At 45.9% G+C, this 20,882-nt stretch overlaps 1 pseudogene; it reads right to left on the bottom strand.

The window, feature by feature from the left end:
* LOC144828073 (E3 ubiquitin-protein ligase TRIM39-like) overlaps positions 1 to 18,568 on the bottom strand; it is a 183,073-nt pseudogene extending 164,505 nt beyond the window's left edge.
* Between the last annotated feature and the right edge of the window lie 2,314 nt (positions 18,569 to 20,882).

Raw genomic sequence — 20,882 nt, 5'->3', positions numbered from 1 at the left:
AGGGTTCCATCCCATACTCTGTTTTCAGTAGACTGTAGTCGGCTACTGTGTGTTTATATTCTTCACTAGCCGCCCTACGTGCAGTTGCCCATTCCCCAAACATTTTTTTGACTCTCTGTTTATCTTGGGTAGTGATAACTTCCGGGTTACTAAAGAGGATCTTACAGCCGATACCCTCGAGGGAGCCCTTTACATAATTTAACCAAGGGATACGCATTCCTTTGTCTCTTTTCAGGCAATCTGTAATGATTTGTCTGCTTAAGTCTGCCTCCGGGTTAGTTCAGATCTTCACCCAGGCCGTAAGCGGCCTAACCTTAATTTGGTCTTCGATATAAGCCCCACCAAGTTCTTCGTGTATGATATAGGCAGGGATGCTGTGTGGGGTTTTAAGCACTTTTCTAAAATATTTATTTTCCTCTACCTGTAGCTGGTGGATGTTTGCGAACCCCCAGAGTTCTGCCCCGTAGGCTACTTTAGCACAACAGATTGATCTGTACAAGTTCATGATTTGTTCAGGTGACCACCTTCCCAGCCTGCGGCCATAATTCATTATTGCCCCAGTTGAGGCCACCAGTTTTAAGCGGTGTTTTTCCACAAGGAGTTTGAAATTTAGCAGCCCATCGAATAATAGGCCTAAATGAGAAAAGGACTGAACCTGCCCTATTTTGTGGGTACCTATCTTCTAGGAAAACTTTTTGTCGGATCTGACCCTGTCAACATAACATAAGACTTGTCCAAATTTGCGGATAGGTCAAGTGTGTTCATGAAGCCAACAAACCCATCAATCAGCCTCTGAAGCCCCCTAGGGGTCTGGGCTAACAACACCGCGTCGTCCGCGTAAAGCAGGACGGGAACCGGACGGCTGCCTACCTGGGGGGAATCTACTCCTAGTTTGCCTAGGTCTCTGTCTAAATTATGAATGTAAAGGGAGAACAAAAAAGGAGCTACAATACAGCCCTGCCGAACCCCACTATTGCATGGAAACGAAGGGGTTAATCCTCCGTCTGAGTTCAAACGCACTGAGGCAGTGGTATTCCAATGCAGGGCTTTAAGTATATTCACTAAATCAAGGTCCACCCCTAGGCTTATCATCAGGGCCCATAGCTTCTCTCTGTTCACATGATCGAACGCGGTAGAGAGATCCATGAACCCTAAGTATACCGCCTCATTACTGGCTATGGTATGGATGTATGACGTTAAAACGCATACTTTTACAACGCATACCGTTACAACGGGACTTTTACAACGCAAATACTATTACAACGCATGTATTTACAACGCATTTTTTTACAACGCAGGTACCTTTACAACGCATACCATTACAACGTAAGTATTGGTAAGTATATATATTTTTTTTAATTGTATATTATTTAAAATTATTTTTATTTAATGTAATTGTATTTAATTTAATTTAATTTAATTTAATTTTATTTAATTAATTTAATTTATATTTATTTTTATTTTATTTTTTTCTTGTACCCCTTTATCTAAAATTCCCAAAACTGACCCTGAACCTGTGGTAAATAAATAAATAATACCCTATTTTTGACTAGACATATATCATAACAGATAGCTCAATAAATAAGAGTCAAGATTCGAGGTAGTAGGAGTTTTGCAGGTTTAATACAGCATAAGGACAGGAACAGGACAACCTGCATAGGAATAGGGCGACAGGGGCCCAGCAGGGCGACAGGGGCCCAGCAGCTGCTGGGGCTGGGTCTGGGATGAGCGCGCTCACTTTTAATAACAATGCATGAACTTATATACATAACGCAAACACATAGTATTACATTGCAGTAGGCGTAGCAGTGGGTGGAGCAGAAGACGTGACGCGTAGCAGTCGCGAAAGATAACAGTAAAAGTAGGTGTAACTGGGCGTATACATAGACATGTGGTGCAAACGTAACAGAATATGTCATGAATGGGCGGAAACATAGGAGGGGGCTACCTAAGGAGCCGGGACCTCTAACCTGGTGGTGCGCGCAAACTGGCAATGACGTGTTACGAGGAGAAGCTGGGGGCTATGAACTCTGTGCTAGGAGCAGAGACTAAAGTCTGGAGGGTCGGAGCGACATGTACCTAAACCCTATCTAGTATCTGATGTTTAGGGAACATGTTGATATAAACTAGAAGTCATGAGGGGAAAAGCTAACTGACTCTAAGACTAGAGCATGCATTTATTCTACATGTAGTGCGTGATGAAGAATATTAAATGACCATTAAATACAGTATTTCTCCTAACATGGAGCCGCATAGGCTAGACAATGACGGAAACTATTGATGCAGTTCAGTAGCTTAGGAATGCAGAGAAGGAGGACTAAACTGATAACTGGAATCATAACATAGTCTTGGCAGACTCAGAGACTGAGCCAAGCTGCACCGGGCACTGCGAGGCAGGAAGTAAGTGAAAGGTCGAGGATACAGGTGGGGGCTGTATCGCTCCTCAGCGAGGCTTCAGGAGACAGGAGCTGAATCTGATGTCCAGGCCCTTTTGAGGCCTAGAAACGGGGACTTTATAATGAAATAACGTGCACACTGAGAAACGTGGCAACGTAGCTTTACATAGGCCTGATATCCGTAGTATTCACGAGGACTGGAAAATGGCATACCAGAGGTGGACACAACTGTAATTGCGTCTTGAATCGGACATGGGGAATAACATATGCATATTAGTCATGCACACATAACATATGATGGATGACACGTAGGGACACAGAACATGACAAAATTTACTTTTCCACATTCCCTCCTTGTCACTACGTTTCCATCAGGAAACATCAATATTCATGATACCATCTATCATTTCATACAGTACCATTTGTTCATCTCGAATTGTCTTGGAACGGGATTTAGAACGGGGCTTGGGACTAGGAATACAAGAGGTAGCACACATGCCGCAAATCGCAGGGCCACATTGTATACAGAGGCAGCAGCTGAATATGATCGCTACTGCGATACCTAGAAAGGACAGGACTTTCCATCCCCAGGCGGAAATTATATTCCAGAACCAACCGGACCATGTCCAGGTGCCTGGATCTTGGTGTAACAGATGGGCAATTTTATGGAGTCTGGTTATAGCTGAATAAACAGACGGCGCGTTATTTGGAATGAAAATGCAGCAACTAGATCCGAGGACTCTACAGGCCCCGCCCCTATCGGCCAGTATGACGTCAAGGACGAGACGATTCTGGAGCACGACAATTCTCATAAAGGATTGTTCTTCGGTTAAGTTACTTAGAGCAGAGGCAGTCTCATCTACTACTGCTTCAAGGGTTCTTGTTAACCTACGGATTAGCTTACTGTTTACAACTGTACCTAAATAAGGGAACACACCTTTATCAATATCAATGAATTGTTCTGCAGCAGTTTCAGTATAATCGACAATCGGGAGGTTTCTCTTGTGTCTAGTATGTACTAGGAAGGAATTCCTATGGTAGTCAGGTGGGGCTAGAAAAACAGGTGGCAGTAGGAAGGCAATGTAACAGGTTCCCTCCCAATCGAGGGGCAGACGAACATATGCAGTTTGACCACAAACAAAATAAGAATGACGTGAAGCTTTAAAAATAGATTTCCCACTGTCACTATACTGGATAATAGTGGTACAATCACTATGTCCTACGTGTACAGAACCATGATTTCGAACACATAATTCGCCTTTGACTGGTAGTACTGAAATAGCAGGTGAGTCTGGAGTAGTATCAGACTGAACATTCAGGACCATGAAATTCGAAGAATAGTTACCTAAATTATACACTTCATTTTCTAGATCTAAACCTGTTCTGTGGGAGAAACTTTGCTTGTCTGGGAAACATGTGCTGTTAAGAAAAGACATATCTGTTAAGGAGGACGTTAACGCGGACCATGCTCCACACGAACCATTATGTGAAAAAGGATAAGGAAAGAGTGGCAGAACTCCCTTCGACGTCTGGAAAGGGGGGAGTCGACCACACACCCAACAATTAGTGGCATTGCTGGTCTGGTGTGAGTAATGTAACATGCGGATAAATGAGTTATTACGCATAGCGAGGCGGTATGAATATTCGTGAGGAGGCAGATCACTAAACGTGTGTTCTACTGTAACATTAGAATGCTTATTTACATGAGGAACTGGGAAACACAGGAAAAATGCGTAACTAGTGCAGGAAATCATTATGCTGATGAATAATATGAAACTCAGAAAAACGATACATCGGTTTGAGGTTTGACTAACTCTCTCACTATGGGGGTCTATTTTATACATGTCAGAAACAGTCTAACCGTTTCACCTAGGGGAGGACTTATACAATCAAACTGACTGACTTATTTTACTAGACCGTAGTTTTTGCTTATACTCCTGCTGCGGAGTTTTCTCTACCAAGGGAGGGGTTGTATCAATGTCATTTGCGGGACAGTCCTTGAGAGCAATATTCTGGCAATCCTTCGAATCCTGGGAAATGTTCTTAAAGACGGGTTTCAGTCCTTTAAAAAGTTTAACATGAGAAAGGTGCACCCAGCCCTTGCGTCCTTCCAACTTCACGGCTGTACGGGTGGTGAGGAGGACCTGTCGGGGCTCCTTCCAACGTGGCTCCAGCGGACTTGATCTGTCAAAGTTCCGCACGAGTACCATCGAACCTGGAACGATTTCATGCGGTGCCACCTCGGTATTGTCTGGAAATGTGGCGGCAACCTGTGAACGACATGAGTTGAGGGCAGACATCAAGGAAGCTAGGTAATCTGTCAACATATTACATGAAACATCAGTAATACTTCGGGGTCTAGGAGTACCCCACATGTTAGGGGGGCGGCCGAATACGACCTCATACGGGGACAGACCTGATCTGGAATGTGCGACCATGCGCATATAAAACAAAGCGACTGGCAGAGCTACTAGCCAGTCCACACCTTTTTCTTTGCATACTTTGGCGATTCGAATTTTCAGAGTCTGATTATGTCTCTCTACGAGACCGGCTGCTTCAGGATGGCGTACACAATGAAACTTCCACTGGTACCCTAACAACAGGGAAACGTGCTTCATCAACTCAGATGAGAATGGCTGACCGTTATCAGAATATACGACTCTAGGGAGTCCATATCGAGGGAAAAACTCACGAACCAACTGCTTGGCAGTGGTCGCGGCTGTGTAATCTGGGACTGGATATGCTTCTGTCCATCTGGACAAAGCGCATACAACTACAAGGACATACTTGAAACCTCGACATCGCTCCATCTGAATATAATCCATCTGGAGGACTTCAAAAGGGTGGTCAGGGGGTTGGAATCCACCTTGTTCCACCGGGACACTTTTACCTGGATTGAACTGGCAACATATCATACAGGTACGGACTTTCTGCTTGGCTGCAGCTCGTAAATGCTTGTTAAACCAAATGTTCTGGATACTGTCTAACATTGCTTTTTCTCCTAAATGTGCTGGACTATGTGCGGTATTAATAATGACTTGAACCATAGAGTCGGGGAGAAACCATGTGGCTCTACCCTTCGTTAACCATCCTTGATCTGTCTGGACCCCTCCTTGTTCGGACCATTTCTTGATTTCTTCAGGAGTAGCATGTAACTGGATATCTATGACATCTTGTGTAGGGTCCTTAACTGTCATGCATGTAATCGGATCTGGAGTATGTGTCTGTGTCGGATTAACTTGAATGTCTGGAGTCTGTGCTGTAAGCTTGGCTGTGCGATCTGCTAGATCATTACCTTGAGAAATAATGTCAGTGACTTTCGTATGTGCTTTGCATTTCATGATAGCGATAGATGTCGGTAAATGTATGGCATCTAACAGAGCTTGGATAAGGATACCATGCTGAATCTTGGTTCCATGAGAAGTCATGAAACCTCTCTCTTGCCAGAGCACTCCAAAGTCGTGTACAACTCCAAATGCGTAACGTGAATCTGTGTAAACATTAACTTTCAAGTTTTTGGCGTGTATACAGGCTTGTGTCAGAGCAACTAGCTCTGCTGCTTGAGCGGACAGGGTATCAATACGGTGTGTGTTGATAACTTCAGTGTCAGTAGTCACTGCATACGCGGCGACTAGATCTCCTGTACTAGTCCTCATACATGAACCATCCGCATAAAGTGTCAGGTCAGGATCTGGTAACGGAATGTCTGTCAGGTCTTGTCTTGGCTTTGTCGTAATGTTGACTACTTCCACACAGTCGTGTGCGGCAGGATTTGAACTAACTGATGGTAACAGTGTAGCAGGGTTCAGGACGTTGCAGCGTCTAATTTCTATGTGTGGCTGGAACAGTGTCAATTCATAACCTGTTAAACGTGCAATTGTCAAGTGCTGTGTTTGTGTTCGGTTTAAAAGAACTTCCACGGAGTGTGGGACTTGTACTGTCAAGGAGTGTCCTAAAACTATAGAATCACTTTGTCTGATAGCTAGTGCTGTGGCTGCAACTGACTTGAGGCACGCAGGCAACGCCTGGGCGACTGGATCTAATGTGCTCGAAAAATAAGCACAGGGCTTGTATTGTCCTGCTTGATCTTGTGTAAGAACAGATAATGCTGTACCTTCGCGTTCAGTAACGAAAAGTGTAAAAGGCTTACTGTAGTTCGGTGTAGCTAGAACTGGAGCTTGGCATAAAGCTTTCTTTAACTCGTTGAAACTAAGTGTATGTTCAGATGTCCAAGGGAGAACAGTCGATGCGGCTGCCTCCTGTGTCGTTAACTGTATCAGTGGCTTGGCTAGAAATGCATACTGGGGAATCCATTGTCTACAATAAGAAGTAAGGCCGATAAAGGCACGTACCTCCTTCTGGGTTCTGGGCTGGGGAAGACTCGCTATCAACTGGATACGGTCTGGTGTCAACTGCCTACCCCTCTTGGACAGCAAGTGTCCTAAGTAGACCACTTGCTGGACACAGAATTGAAGCTTCGAAGGGGACACCTTGTGCCCCATCTCGGCTAGGAAATACAGAACTGTGAGTGACGCTCGCTCGCAGTCACGTTCAGAACGGGCTGTGATCAGTAGATCATCGACATACTGGAGCAGGGCAGTGTCAGTTGGCATGTGAATATTGTCTAGTTGTCTCTTGAGTGCTTGACTGTAAATACTAGGGCTTTCTGTGAAACCTTGAGGAGCGCGTGTGAACATATAGCTCCTTCCATTTAAACAAAATCCGAAAAGAAACTGGCTGTCTGGATGGATTGGAACACTAAAAAATGCGTTCTTGAGATCGATTACAGTAAAGAACATGGCTTCGGAATCAATGGCTGTCAATAGGGAAGAGATGTCTGGGACAACTGGGTACTGCGGAATAATACATTTGTTAAGCTCTCGTAAGTCAATCACTAATCGATATACTGGGGGTGCATTTGGATCAGTACGTTTCATGACTGGAATGATCGGAGAATTACATACATTGGAGTCAGTTTCTACAACTACTCCTTGAGCCATGAGCTCGTCTATAATTTTGGATAAGGCTGCTACAGCCTCGGGTGGCAATCTGTACTGCCTGATTCGTGGTAACACTACACCTGGTTTGAGAGTCACACGATGGGGTGTGATTTGCATGTAACCTACATCAGTTGGACCTTGCGCCCATAAATGCTGCGGAACATTAGACAGTCTTGAATCAAAATCTCGTAATACATAGTGACCCTTAAAGTCACGTAGGAACAATCGTATTCCCTCTGGGGAACAACATATAACGGCACCTAACTCTTTCAGTGTTTTAATGCCTAATAGATTTTCTGGACATGACTTAGTAAGTAACAGATCAGTAGTGCGGGACAATGGACCTACTTCTAGAGTGACTGGCTTTGAAATCTCATTAACGATCGGCTTTCCTGAAAATCCAAGGGAAACATTTCTTGAGCCTGAGAGCGGAGCCCCTGGAACTTCGGCGTGACTAATTGTGGTCCTACTTGCCCCTGTATCAATCAAAAACTTTCTGTCTTTCCCTAATACTTGACTGTGAACATAGGGACCTTCTTGATCTACAGGTATCTCGATGAGAGGCAAGCCTACCTCCCTCTCTAGACTGTTTCATGAATATGGCTGGTACTCTGGATACTCGGACTGTGCATATTGGTACATCTGCGATGTGACATGCTGTGTTGCAGCAATAGGCTGCGGTGCTGTAACTGTCTGTGGTGCATTCTGTGACTGAGGAGTCTGTGAAACTTGTTCTTGTCTAGGCGGACGTGGTCTTTCTTTAGTCTTACCAGTAGCTATGTTATGTTTCAGAACTGCACACTCATTTATGAAATGACCTGGCTGTTTACAATAATTGCAGTTCCCTTTAACGGGAGCTGCAGGATGACTGGCTTGATTCGGACCCCTCTTCTGACTGTCTTGAGGAACAGATTGTGCAACTAGTACTTTCATTTTCGTGTCTTTCATACGTTTTCTCTCGTGTTCTTGCTCTTCCCTGATTCTATTCTGGTGATACTGGAGCATCTGGAGCATCTGGGACGGAGTATTTGCTTGCCAGGTGCTTTCGACTTTCAGAACTCGGTTTTTAATTGATGGACTTGAATTCTCGACTAATTTAGTAACGAAAAGGTGAGGGTATGACTCACTACTTGTCTTGAGACCACTGTTGATACTGAAACATTTTTCAAATCTAGAATAAAAATCACTAATATCTTCATCTTGTTTCTGTTTACAGGCTGAGATTGCATCCCAGTCTTCTTTTCTAGTTGTTAATAATCTGGGTAAAACTTGTATTAGTAATTCTGGTAATTCTTTACATTTATCTCCAAGACCGGTACCTGGTACACGTGCCTTGTCTTCAGCTTCTAGAACTGCCCAATCGATCTTTTTCTCTCCCACCTCCCATTCTTTTTCCTTTAGCTTTTCATACACCCCTGCGGGCAGCAGAACCTTTAACATTTTAATGATATCTGGGTAAGTGTATTCTCCCATACGGAGCATGTCTTTTAATTCTCTATGGAACCCTGCTGGATCTTTATCATGACAGGGAATTAATTTCTTCATCTCGAGGAGTTCCATCTTTGTTATCGGAGTATATACAAACACTCGTTGCATTTCGCCACCCGTTCCTCTGACTGGGTGGACTTCTCGTAACGGATTCTGTCTGTCTATGTAGAATGATTTACTTTCTGGGGGTGAGACATGAACAAAATGCGGGTTCAGGAATGTTCTATATTTGTGGCGCTGTTCTAGAATGACACTAATTAAATCGGTACCTAGACCTCTCCATTTATACTGGAGTAACTCGTTCAGGATATCATGTAACGGACCTGGATCAGAATGTTGACCCTCATACAGAGTAATGAGGTGCTGGATCATATACATACCCACCAGTCGCTGCTCGGCTGGGGGCATTTTCAGAAACATTTGTGCCACTATTTCGTCTGGAAAAGTGGTAGAATCAGTAATCCATCTGACTGCTGATCGGACTAGTTCCTGTTCATGCATAGTACTTAACTCACTATAACCGATTCGTGATTTCAGAATGTGATCGGTAGCTTGAAATACTTGTTCTAGAGAACCTTGTTCTGGTGCTGGATGATGGAAAATAGACTTGTGTTCTAGACGTAAATGGCGATCTGGAAATCTGGGTTTTCCTACATACGCTATTCTGGCAGTATTCTCATCGTCTTCCTCTTCAGGATCAGAGGTACTTTCTTTCTCGCTTACTTGTGCTGCTTTACGCTGTTCGTGTATCTTTATTATTTCTCTACGGATTTTCTTGTACATACTTTCCATGGCACCAATAGTATTGTGCTTTCCTTCGGCTATATTATCACTCCACTTTGTTAGAGTTTTCATTTCTTCCGGGTCTTTAGACGGATAATCTTGTTCTCTTATTAGACAATTAATTAAAAACTTTAATATCATGCGCTGAATCTCGGCTTTCCTTTGAGACATGGCATCACTAATACTTTGTGGGTCATCCCCTGTATGGATGAACCGATATATCCTGTCTAGATCTTCTCTCATATTCGGCAGGGTGACTAGATACTCGGTCACTCTCCTTACGCGTACGGAATATAAAACCATATTAAACTCGCCTGGAACTGGGTCATAGACACATTCGCCAAGGGTTTGCCTGATTTCTGCAACAGACTTATTACTCTTGGGAGTACGCTGTGATGCTTGAGCATGTAATTCGAGTGCTGATAAACGTTTGTATGGCGGCGGAGTTTGAGGAAGACCTCCTCCTGCGGCCCCTAAACTGGAATCATCAACTGATGCTTTTCGTCCTGGCAGGGTGGGTAATTGTAACGTGGGCTGGACTTGTATGGCGGGCTGACCCAGGGGGGCTGTTAAGGGTACCCCGGTGTCTGGAGGAGCAGGAATTACCTGGTTTACAAGGACTGGCGGAGCGCGAACAGGATTTGCATATTCGGGGACTGTGTCGTCCAGATAGGACGAAATAAAAATGTCAGCTGCGGTCTGTTTGTGACGTAGCTTGGTCGGAACTAACGGTGGCGGGAAATTACTGGATGCCTCTGGGGTCGCTTTTGGCAAGCCCTCGGCAAGAAGAGGATACATACCCTTAATGAGGGCATTCCTCTGTCTATCTGATTGCTCAGTTCTAACTCGTTCACCTATCTCGATTAATTCTCTTTCTTGGGCTCGTTCTTGGGATTCTCTACTTAGTTCTGACTTTCTGATTTCCTTTTCGGTTCTTTTATGAGCTTCTTTACGCCATAACTCGATGGCATCTTTCTGTGACTGTCTGGCTTTCTTTTTCCATAATGCTTCTTCTACTCGCATGATGCATTCGGCATCCCATGTACCCGATACGGGCCATCTATACTTTTCTTCTAACTGTTTGGTATACTCTACCCATAAATCTAGATACAATATGGCGCTTATGCCATGTTTCTGATACATAAAGTGACCTGGACTGTCCCTGGGCGGGACGGGAACTGCTGCTTCCAGCAGACCCTTTCTAGTTTTTAACTGACGTAACTTGGAAAATATAGGCATGACTGAACTGTAATCTAGACACAATACAATACACAATAAGCACGATACTTATTTCCCATTCATACCACGACATTAGAATACATGAAAAACATTTAAAATAACAGTTCGGACAGAATACTACCTGGAAATACTGAGAACAGAACACGTGAATTTTCTCGAGAACAGAACTGACTAGAACAGAAACTAGATGCACTGCTGAAACAGTACGAAACTTACCGGTCTCATAACGAGACACGTCAGGACCCGTATCCACCGAAGTGAACACTTCGTTTGTGGGACTGTGTACCACCAACCCACAGACCAGAGTCAATTAAATTGACCCTGTCTAGATACCACCCCAGTAACGGTACTCACCGGGCAGCAAGAACGGAAGGCCTCGGACTGGACTGGACTGCTACGACGACGAACTTCGGACTTCGGACTTCAGTTACGGGTGGACCTCCGGATACCTCGGACCTTGGACTCTTGGCTTGGGCTCTGGTCGGGACTCGCCGCGTTCCTCCACCGTCTCGTCTGGATGCTGGACCGCCTCCTCCGTCTCCTCCGTGGGCCTGAGGGATACTTGAGCAGAAATATCTGCCACTGCGCAGAAGAGTTCCGTCACGACTGCAGAGGGTCAGGGGGTCGGCGTGGCTTCACCGACGCGTGGGGAAAGGGCAAGTCCCTGTTCGGGCGCCATTATGTGGTAAATAAATAAATAATACCCTATTTTTGACTAGACATATATCATAACAGATAGCTCAATAAATAAGAGTCAAGATTCGAGGTAGTAGGAGTTTTGCAGGTTTAATACAGCATAAGGACAGGAACAGGACAACCTGCATAGGAATAGGGCGACAGGGGCCCAGCAGGGCGACAGGGGCCCAGCAGCTGCTGGGGCTGGGTCTGGGATGAGCGCGCTCACTTTTAATAACAATGCATGAACTTATATACATAACGCAAACACATAGTATTACATTGCAGTAGGCGTAGCAGTGGGTGGAGCAGAAGACGTGACGCGTAGCAGTCGCGAAAGATAACAGTAAAAGTAGGTGTAACTGGGCGTATACATAGACATGTGGTGCAAACGTAACAGAATATGTCATGAATGGGCGGAAACATAGGAGGGGGCTACCTAAGGAGCCGGGACCTCTAACCTGGTGGTGCGCGCAAACTGGCAATGACGTGTTACGAGGAGAAGCTGGGGGCTATGAACTCTGTGCTAGGAGCAGAGACTAAAGTCTGGAGGGTCGGAGCGACATGTACCTAAACCCTATCTAGTATCTGATGTTTAGGGAACATGTTGATATAAACTAGAAGTCATGAGGGGAAAAGCTAACTGACTCTAAGACTAGAGCATGCATTTATTCTACATGTAGTGCGTGATGAAGAATATTAAATGACCATTAAATACAGTATTTCTCCTAACATGGAGCCGCATAGGCTAGACAATGACGGAAACTATTGATGCAGTTCAGTAGCTTAGGAATGCAGAGAAGGAGGACTAAACTGATAACTGGAATCATAACATAGTCTTGGCAGACTCAGAGACTGAGCCAAGCTGCACCGGGCACTGCGAGGCAGGAAGTAAGTGAAAGGTCGAGGATACAGGTGGGGGCTGTATCGCTCCTCAGCGAGGCTTCAGGAGACAGGAGCTGAATCTGATGTCCAGGCCCTTTTGAGGCCTAGAAACGGGGACTTTATAATGAAATAACGTGCACACTGAGAAACGTGGCAACGTAGCTTTACATAGGCCTGATATCCGTAGTATTCACGAGGACTGGAAAATGGCATACCAGAGGTGGACACAACTGTAATTGCGTCTTGAATCGGACATGGGGAATAACATATGCATATTAGTCATGCACACATAACATATGATGGATGACACGTAGGGACACAGAACATGACAAAATTTACTTTTCCACAAACCCTAAAAATACCCCTTTACCCAAAAACCCAAAACTGACCCTGAACCCTAAAAATACCCTTTTACCCAAAAACCCAAAACTGACCCTGAACCCAAAAAATACCCCTTTACCCAAAAACTGAAAACTCACCCTCAACCCTAAAAATACCCCTTTACCCAAAAACTGAAAACTGACCCTGAACCCTAAAAATACCCCTTTACCCAAAAACTGAAAACTGACCCTGAACCCTAAAAATACCCCTTTACCCAAAAACTGAAAACTGACCCTAAACCCTAAAAATACCCCTTTACCCAAAAACTGAAAACTGACCCTCAACCCTAAAAATACCCCTTTACCCAAAAACTGAAAACTGACCCTAAACCCTAAAAATACCCCTTTACCCAAAAACTGAAAACTGACCCTGAACCCTAAAAATACCCCTTTACCCAAAAACTGAAAACTGACCCTAAACCCTAAAAATACCCCTTTACCCAAAAACTGAAAACTGACCCTGAACCCTAAAAATACCCCTTTACCCAAAAACCCAAAACTGACCCTGAACCCTAAAAATACCCCTTTACCCAAAAACCCAAAACTGACCCTGAACCTTAAAAATACCCTTTTACCCAAAAACCCAAAACTGACCCTGAACCCTAAAAATACCCCTTTACCCAAAAACCCAAAACTGACCCTGAACCCTAAAAATACCCCTTTACCCAAAAACCCAAAACTGACCCTGAACCCTAAAAATACCCCTTTAAAAAAAACCTAACATATAACATTTTAAATATAATTATATACTTACCAATACTTACGTTGTAATGGTATGCGTTGTAAAAGTACCTGCGTTGTAAAAACATGCGTTGTAAATAAATGCGTTGTAATAGTATTTGCGTTGTAAAAGTTCCGTTGTAATGGTAGTGCGTTGTAAAAAATGCGTTGTAATGGGTGTATACCCTATGGTATATTTAGCAATCAGGAGGTAGAGGTTCAGACATTGGTCCGTTGTTGATCTTCTCTCCCTGAACCCATATTGTATGTCAGAAATTATCTGATGCGTGTCCGCCCATTCTGTGAGGCGGTTAAGAATAACACGGCCCTACACCTTTGCCGTGACATCGATCAAAGATATCGGGCGGTACCATTGGGAGTTGTCCCTGTTCCCCTTTTTGAAAATTGTGACTCTTATAGCTGAGGACCAGGAACGCGGCAGCCGGCTTCAGCAGCCGCGTTTAGGATCCTCGTCAGAATAGGAACCCAAAGCTCCACATTGCTTAAGTAGAGATCAGGGGGTATGCCATCTGGGCCGGGCGCTTTGTTTTTTGATAGGCCTAGTATGGCCCCTTCTACTTCTGTCAGAGTGAACTCCATCCTTGCGGCCCTTCTTAGCCCTTGGCCCTCGTCATCGTTAGTTTTGCCAGTGTGATTGTATAAATTATTAAAATGGCGATGCCATTGTTCTGGCAGGATAGTATTACAGATCTCTGGGGCATTAGAGTCCTGGAAACATGGTTTGTTTATGATTTTCCAGAACTCTGTCAGGTCCCTTCTGTCCGCGGCCTCCCTAAGGTCCTCCCAAGCTTGCGTAATCTCTGTTTGTATACCAGCCTGCATTGGGCAATGTAAGGTTTATCTCTAGGTAAAGACTTTAAGTTAGACTTCAACTCTTTGTGTGCCTGTGAACAGTCTTTATCGAACCATCTGGGGGTAGTATTTGATCTCACGTTCTTGGTGGTCTTCAATAAACCATCTATAAGGTGCGCCATCTCCTCAAATGCGTTTACAACCGCAACCCCCTCGATAGAGGGATCAAGACACACGTTAAATGCGTCTTCCCCTTTTGCCATTAGTGATCTATAAAAAGTAACCCCATCCAATTTGGACCATCTGAGTCGCCTCCCCTGGTCTGTTACCCTCTCAATGGAGCCTACCCCGCGGATCGTCCTTTTAATAATCGGCCCTTTTAAATCCAGCACGAGGGGATTATGATCACTGTATATACTCCATTCTATTTCCGCCCCTTTAACCCATGCTTTGAATATACTAGAGACCACAATGTAGTCAATATAGGAGCGACAGCCTCTACCCTTGAATGTGGGAATAATCTCCTCACCGCTACCCAATTCTACAAGATCCATGGTGTGTACCAGATTATGACTTTTCATCACCATGTCTAGGTCCGTCCCTTCCGAGGAGTGAGAGAAGTGCAGGCCTTTCTCCACTGTGCAGCGGGACCAATCCTTATTAACAGGTCTCAGGGACCGGCACAAGTGGCAATTGAAGTCGCCTACTAAAACTAAGTACGGTGCTACCGCCGACTTCCCCATAGCCATCTGGACGTTTAGGCGGGTATCCAGTTCTTTTGTTGTGTTACCCTTCCCATTGACTCCCACAGCATTGTACCAATTAATCAGGGTAATGTTTAGACCTTTTGAGTGTAAACCCAGTGCTTACATATTATGTGATGGCCAGTTGAGATTAGACTATACCCCTTTTATCTGTAGATCCACATATATGGTCAACCCTCCCATAGCTCTCCCTGATGCTGACTTCTGGGCAGGCACTGAAAAACGCTTAAACCCCTCCAAAAAGAAAGGATTATGATCAATCACCCAGGTCTCCTGGAGACATATAACATGAAACCTGGTGATATATTGCCTCCATTCTTGATCCACAAGCTTCGCTGTGACACCTGCTATGTTCCAGGATATCAGCTTTAACCCATCCTGCCTTTCGGGCCTCCTAGCAAGGGGTGTGGTGGGGTTCGTGCTTACTTTCCTGTCATTAACCGGGGATTCCTACGGGTCTGCTGAACTGTGTGGTTTTAATTGCTGGGTGCATGCTGCAATGCTATCCGACCCCTCTGTCTCTAATTCTACTGCAGAACTGACTTGTGGGTCCTCTATTGTTATAGGCCATGGATCAACCACTCTCTGTGATGCGTCGCACCAAGCTAAGAGAGTAAGTTAAGCCTTGTCTGGTTCAGAGCTCTTTTCCCTATCATATCTCTTCTGGGGGGTTGTATCCGTCCTTAGTCAATCCAGTTCTTCCAAGGACGTCAAGGGATCAAATCTATTCTGTAAATATATCACTCCTTGGTTCCTCAGGGCAGTGTATTCAGGTCTGCGACCGCGCCCGGCCCGGTTCCACTCCCTGCTGCTTTGGCCTTCCTGTGCCCACCCCATGTTATGGTGTCCCCTAGGGTAGAAAAAACTCAAGGGCATAGATCTAATATTGCTCGAATCTGTGACTGGACCCCAACGTAATATCTGGTCTACGACACGCTGGTTCCGAAAGTTTACCACCACACAATCCCCGCTGTGGTCCTTAGGCCTGCTTCCCACCCAGTTCACCCTACGAACCATCAAGATTTCCCCCTGTTCATTGCCTGCTAGGGGTCTATACTTGTTAGCCAGAACATGTTTTTGTTTTTGAGCTCACCATAGGGCTCTATCTGGTCTGATCTCAGCACCGGTACTCCTGTAAGAATGATTACGTATGGAGCTACATCAGGGGGTAGATTAAGACATACTGGCATATTAGTGGGTGACGTGGGGGTACATTTTTCAGCTTGACACCGGGTCACAGGTGAAGGCGAAGATTGTCTGTGGACCATAACTTGATGGGTGCCTTTTGATGCTCCCCGGGCGACCTCCCTAGTGGTGGTTGCATGACCTGTGGAAACCTGAGCCGAGCATGGCATTTGTGTGCTTGGGGGGGGGGGGCGTGGCAGTGATACTTTGCCCTTTTGGGGGGTGACTTGTTGGTAGCGTGTCTGGGCTTATAATAATAGACTCCCCCACTGTGATGTTACATGGGGGGAGGGGGTTGGGGCCACCACCCAGCCCCTTTGTTTTCACCAGAGTAACCACCTTGTCCAGCCTACTGAGAATTAGTTTTGTTTGATTAGCAATGAGTTGCTCTAAATGGTTCTGTAGGTCGGATATAATTTGAGCTACCCACCTTGGGGGGACTTGTGTATCTGACTCGCCCCCTCCATGTGCCCTTGCCTCTATGTGGGAGTTATCAAGCGGGACCTTAATGGGTATAGTCCTCTTTCACCTAGTCTTTTTATTGTTGGTTTTCCTTTTCTTGCCTGTTTGAGGTGGTGTCTCCCCCCTTGTGGGTGTCTCCTGTGCAAATGAGGTCCCCCCTTGTGACCAGGAAAAGTCAGTAATCTCAGGGTCTAGTGGAGCGTGTAGTGGGGTTGCTGAAACTTCTAAGTCCCCATCCAGTTGCGAGGCTGTTAGATCTATCTGGGGGGTTAATGAGAGGCGTCGCTCGGTTCGCTCTATCTCATTTGCTACTTCTCCTATCGCTTTGCGCAGCATTCTGTCTATTGCTGTCGGTTTATCATGAATAAGGGGCAGTATTCTCTCTGGGTTACTGCTTCGAGAGGGGTCTGGGGCTGTACACTTAGTGTGCTTGGAACACCTTGTTTGAACCGTGCTAGCCATTGATGATACGGACTGATATACTGTATGTCTCTGGCAATAACAGGTAGATAAACAAAAACAAGCAAGAGTACCAGAGGACTAACCGTGCTGGCAGTCAGTTGCAACCACCCACTACCACACCCAGTTATCAATCAATGGCCCCCAGAATCAGTCATGATTGGCCCCTAAGTACAATAGGCGAATGCCCTTCTTGTCACTAAATGACAAAGTGGTCCATATATTTTTTCCAGTCCGTTCTCGGTCCACAATTGTTGGGGGGAGGGCCCAGTCTGGCCTCTGACGGCCACAGACGGCCCGCCCTTTGCCCGGGCTTCGCGCTTCCCGCGTTGCGTGGGGCGGGCGTGCTTTTGATGGTGCAGGGCATCGTTGTGATGGCGTCAGTAGCCTGCGCCTCGCAGTGTGCTCTGGGGGATGTAGTTTGCTCGGGCCGTTTCCCTCACGGCGTCCGGGCCCCTTCCCGGGGCTCCAGCACACGCAGGCAAGCCGTTCCCCTCACGGCCGACGCAGCAAGCAGCAGCAGTTGGCAATCGGCACCCAGAGTAAGCGCGCACACATACCTTGTACTCCTCTGCAGTCTTCCCTTTAATCCTCAAGAAGTAACTTCACTTCTGATCCCATAACACCTGCACACATACCTTGTACTCCTCTGCAGCCCTCCCTATAATCCTCAAGAAGTAACTTCACTTCTGATCCCATAACACCTGCACACATACCGTGTACTCCTCTGCAGCCTTTAGTTCTGATCCCATAACACCTGCACACATACCGTGTACCCCTCTGCAGCCTTTAGTTCTGATCCCATAACACCTGCACACATACCGTGTACTCCTCTGCAGCCTTCCCTATAATCCTCAAGAAGTAACTTCACTTGTGATCCCATGACACTTGCACACATGCCTTGTACTCTTGGGCCGCTTCTTCTATGGGAGTCACTGAGTGAAACCTGTGCTCCTCGACCTCGGATCTCTCACACAGCACAGATGAGTGTGTCTGATCCTCGTCACAGAACAGCCTCAGTTTCTCCCCGTGTTTCTCGCACAGATTCCCTGTGGGGGTTCCACTGAGGACAGGTGAAGCTGTTTTACCATTTCCACCATGTTTCCCAGTTACCTGTTGGGTCGGAGGCTTCTCCCAGGAGATATTTCTCTGCACTGGGGACAGGGGAAGTTACCACGATCCCTTACCTCCCAGCTCTGAGTGATGCAGACGCGGCAGAAGTTGTGTCCACAGTCAATAGTCACAGGATCAACAAAATATTCCAAACAGATGGAGCAAGTGGCCTCATCTTTGAGGTTGGTGAGCTGAGAAGCTTCAAGAAGGAAAGATCAATGGCCCAATCCTTTTCAGGCAACGCAGTGAGAATCTGGAACTCACTTCCGCCTCCGCCCCGGACCACTACCTCCTCCCAGGCCTTCAAAAATGACCTCAGAGTTCTCCTCCTTCAAAGACACTTCCAAAGTTAATTCATGCCCTCTATTATCTGAAGGAAGACCTTTTTAGTTTAGAAAATGTCTATTCTCCATGACTATGGAAGTGCCTTCCCAGTGTGTTCTTGTGGTTTGATAGACTGCCAATTATTGCAGTACTACCCTTTACCTGTGTTTGGTACTCTTTTGTAACATGCACGCGTCACCTTTCTCTTGTAACACACTGTTTGCTACCTCTTGCTTTTTGTTTGCTTTCGATACTTGCATAAGTGCCACCATTGGCTATGTAACGTTTGTTCTTGTGTTTGAGTGTCCTCCATTTATTGCAGTATTATACCTCCACTTGTACTTTGTACGCTCTTGTAACCTGCACACATGTCACTTTTTAGGTCTCGTAGAGAGACCTTTTGCAGCCAAACCACAAAGCTGACTTTTTACGATCCGGATTTGTAGAAGTGCACGTGCTCGTGAACGCGCTTCTATCCCCCTGCCTTGCTCTTCAAAGGCTCCCCTTACCATTTGCTTGCTCCTGCCTCCCCGCCCACTGCTTCACACTTCACTCGCATTTCTGCCCAGCCATCTGTTCCACAGCCTTACTCGGATTTCTCCTCCCCCTCCCCAGCCAGCTTCCCCCAGTCTGTGTTCCCTCCCACCTTTCCTCCTCTGTCCCTCTCTCTCCCTACATCCAGCACAGAATCCACGACTGTCACGTCAGTGCCTGCCACATTAGGCACTGGTAGTGTTTCTTACCCATCTGTTTTATCAAGCCACAACAGCAAATAACTTTTTTCACGGAAGTGCTTAGGTGCCGTTAATGCTAATTTCTTGAAAATATATACCTTTACCCACATCAAAATTACTTTTTCGGGTGATGCGTGTGTATTAGTTTGCGATGCCGGTGTATATTCAATTACTGATTCAGCCCCGTTCACCTAGGACTACTATTTCGAAGTTTTCTCCTCCCATCCCAGCCAATTCAATTAGAGCAGCAGTTCATTATATTCAGGGAGTGGGAGAGGAAGTTTAGCAGCTGTCTACTGCGGAAGCCATGCACAATCGTCTATAAGCCAGCAACTTTCCCAGCAGTCTTCCACGGCCAAAAGAAGTATTGTTTTTGCCATAACGTGGCTTTGTCAGCCAGCAGCCTTCCACACTCGTTAGGCAGGGGCGGCTGGTGACATTTTACAGTGGTGGGGGCGCAAACTGATTTTCAAGTGAGGGCCCCAGGCCACTCAGGCCGGCGGCGACCCCCCCCACATACACAACACTCAAAGAAATGTATTCACACACGCATACACACAAACACATCCATTCACAACACTCTCCACCAAACATTCATGCATACACGCATGCTCGCACCAAATACTTTAAAATAAAAGAAAAACACACACTCTTACCTTGCTGCTGGTCCCGGTCTGCGCCACCTCTGGGCTCTGCTCCCCACACGTCACAGGCTCACAGCGCCCCTGGCCAATCCTGGCGCCAGGGGCACAGGTACCTTCTCGCCCGCAGCACGCCCATTAGGGCTCCTCATGGGCATGCGCAACGCCGCAAAAACACAAGTGCGCATGCGTGGGCACGGGTAAAAATTCACCCTCCATCCCCACGCATGCGTACTTGTGTTGCCGCCTGTACAATCATGTCAATCAATCAACATGACGCCCGCCCGGCGGTCTGACGTCATGTTGATTCATTGACATGATTGTCATGAGGGAGCTGCGGGTGGCATCGGGCAGGGGGGGCTACGCCCCCACGCCCCAATGGACGAACCGCGCCTGTCGTTAGGTTATTATTTTGCTGACAAACATTTGCCTCTTCCTTAAAATATCTGTGCCCGCCATCCCTCCCCCCTGGTAGGGACACATACTAACAACTACAAAGTTTGTGCTAAAAGGTTTATTTTCCCTATTGCAGATGTATTTTGTACTTCTTGGGCCACCCACAGCTAGCGCGGACCTGCATTTGGACACATCTCTCTGATGTAGACTCACTGAGTCAACATCAGTCGTAAACACAGGGCACTTCTCCCAATGATGTTTCAAACCGTTTCAGGGCCAACTCTGTCTTTCATCCTTATGGGGTGGAGAGGAAAAAAGAGTACACCTAAAACGGTTAATATGAGCTCTGAAAGACACTAAAGTTGGTGGGTGGATACTGTACACATGGTTAATTTTCTTATTTGGAGTGTTTAGGTTTGGTATTT

This window comes from Lissotriton helveticus, chromosome 4_1, assembly GCF_964261635.1.
Source record: "Lissotriton helveticus chromosome 4_1, aLisHel1.1, whole genome shotgun sequence".
Lineage (NCBI taxonomy): Eukaryota > Metazoa > Chordata > Amphibia > Caudata > Salamandridae > Lissotriton > Lissotriton helveticus.
The sequence above is the reverse complement of the archived record's forward strand: the minus strand, read 5'-3'. Positions and strand labels throughout refer to the sequence as shown.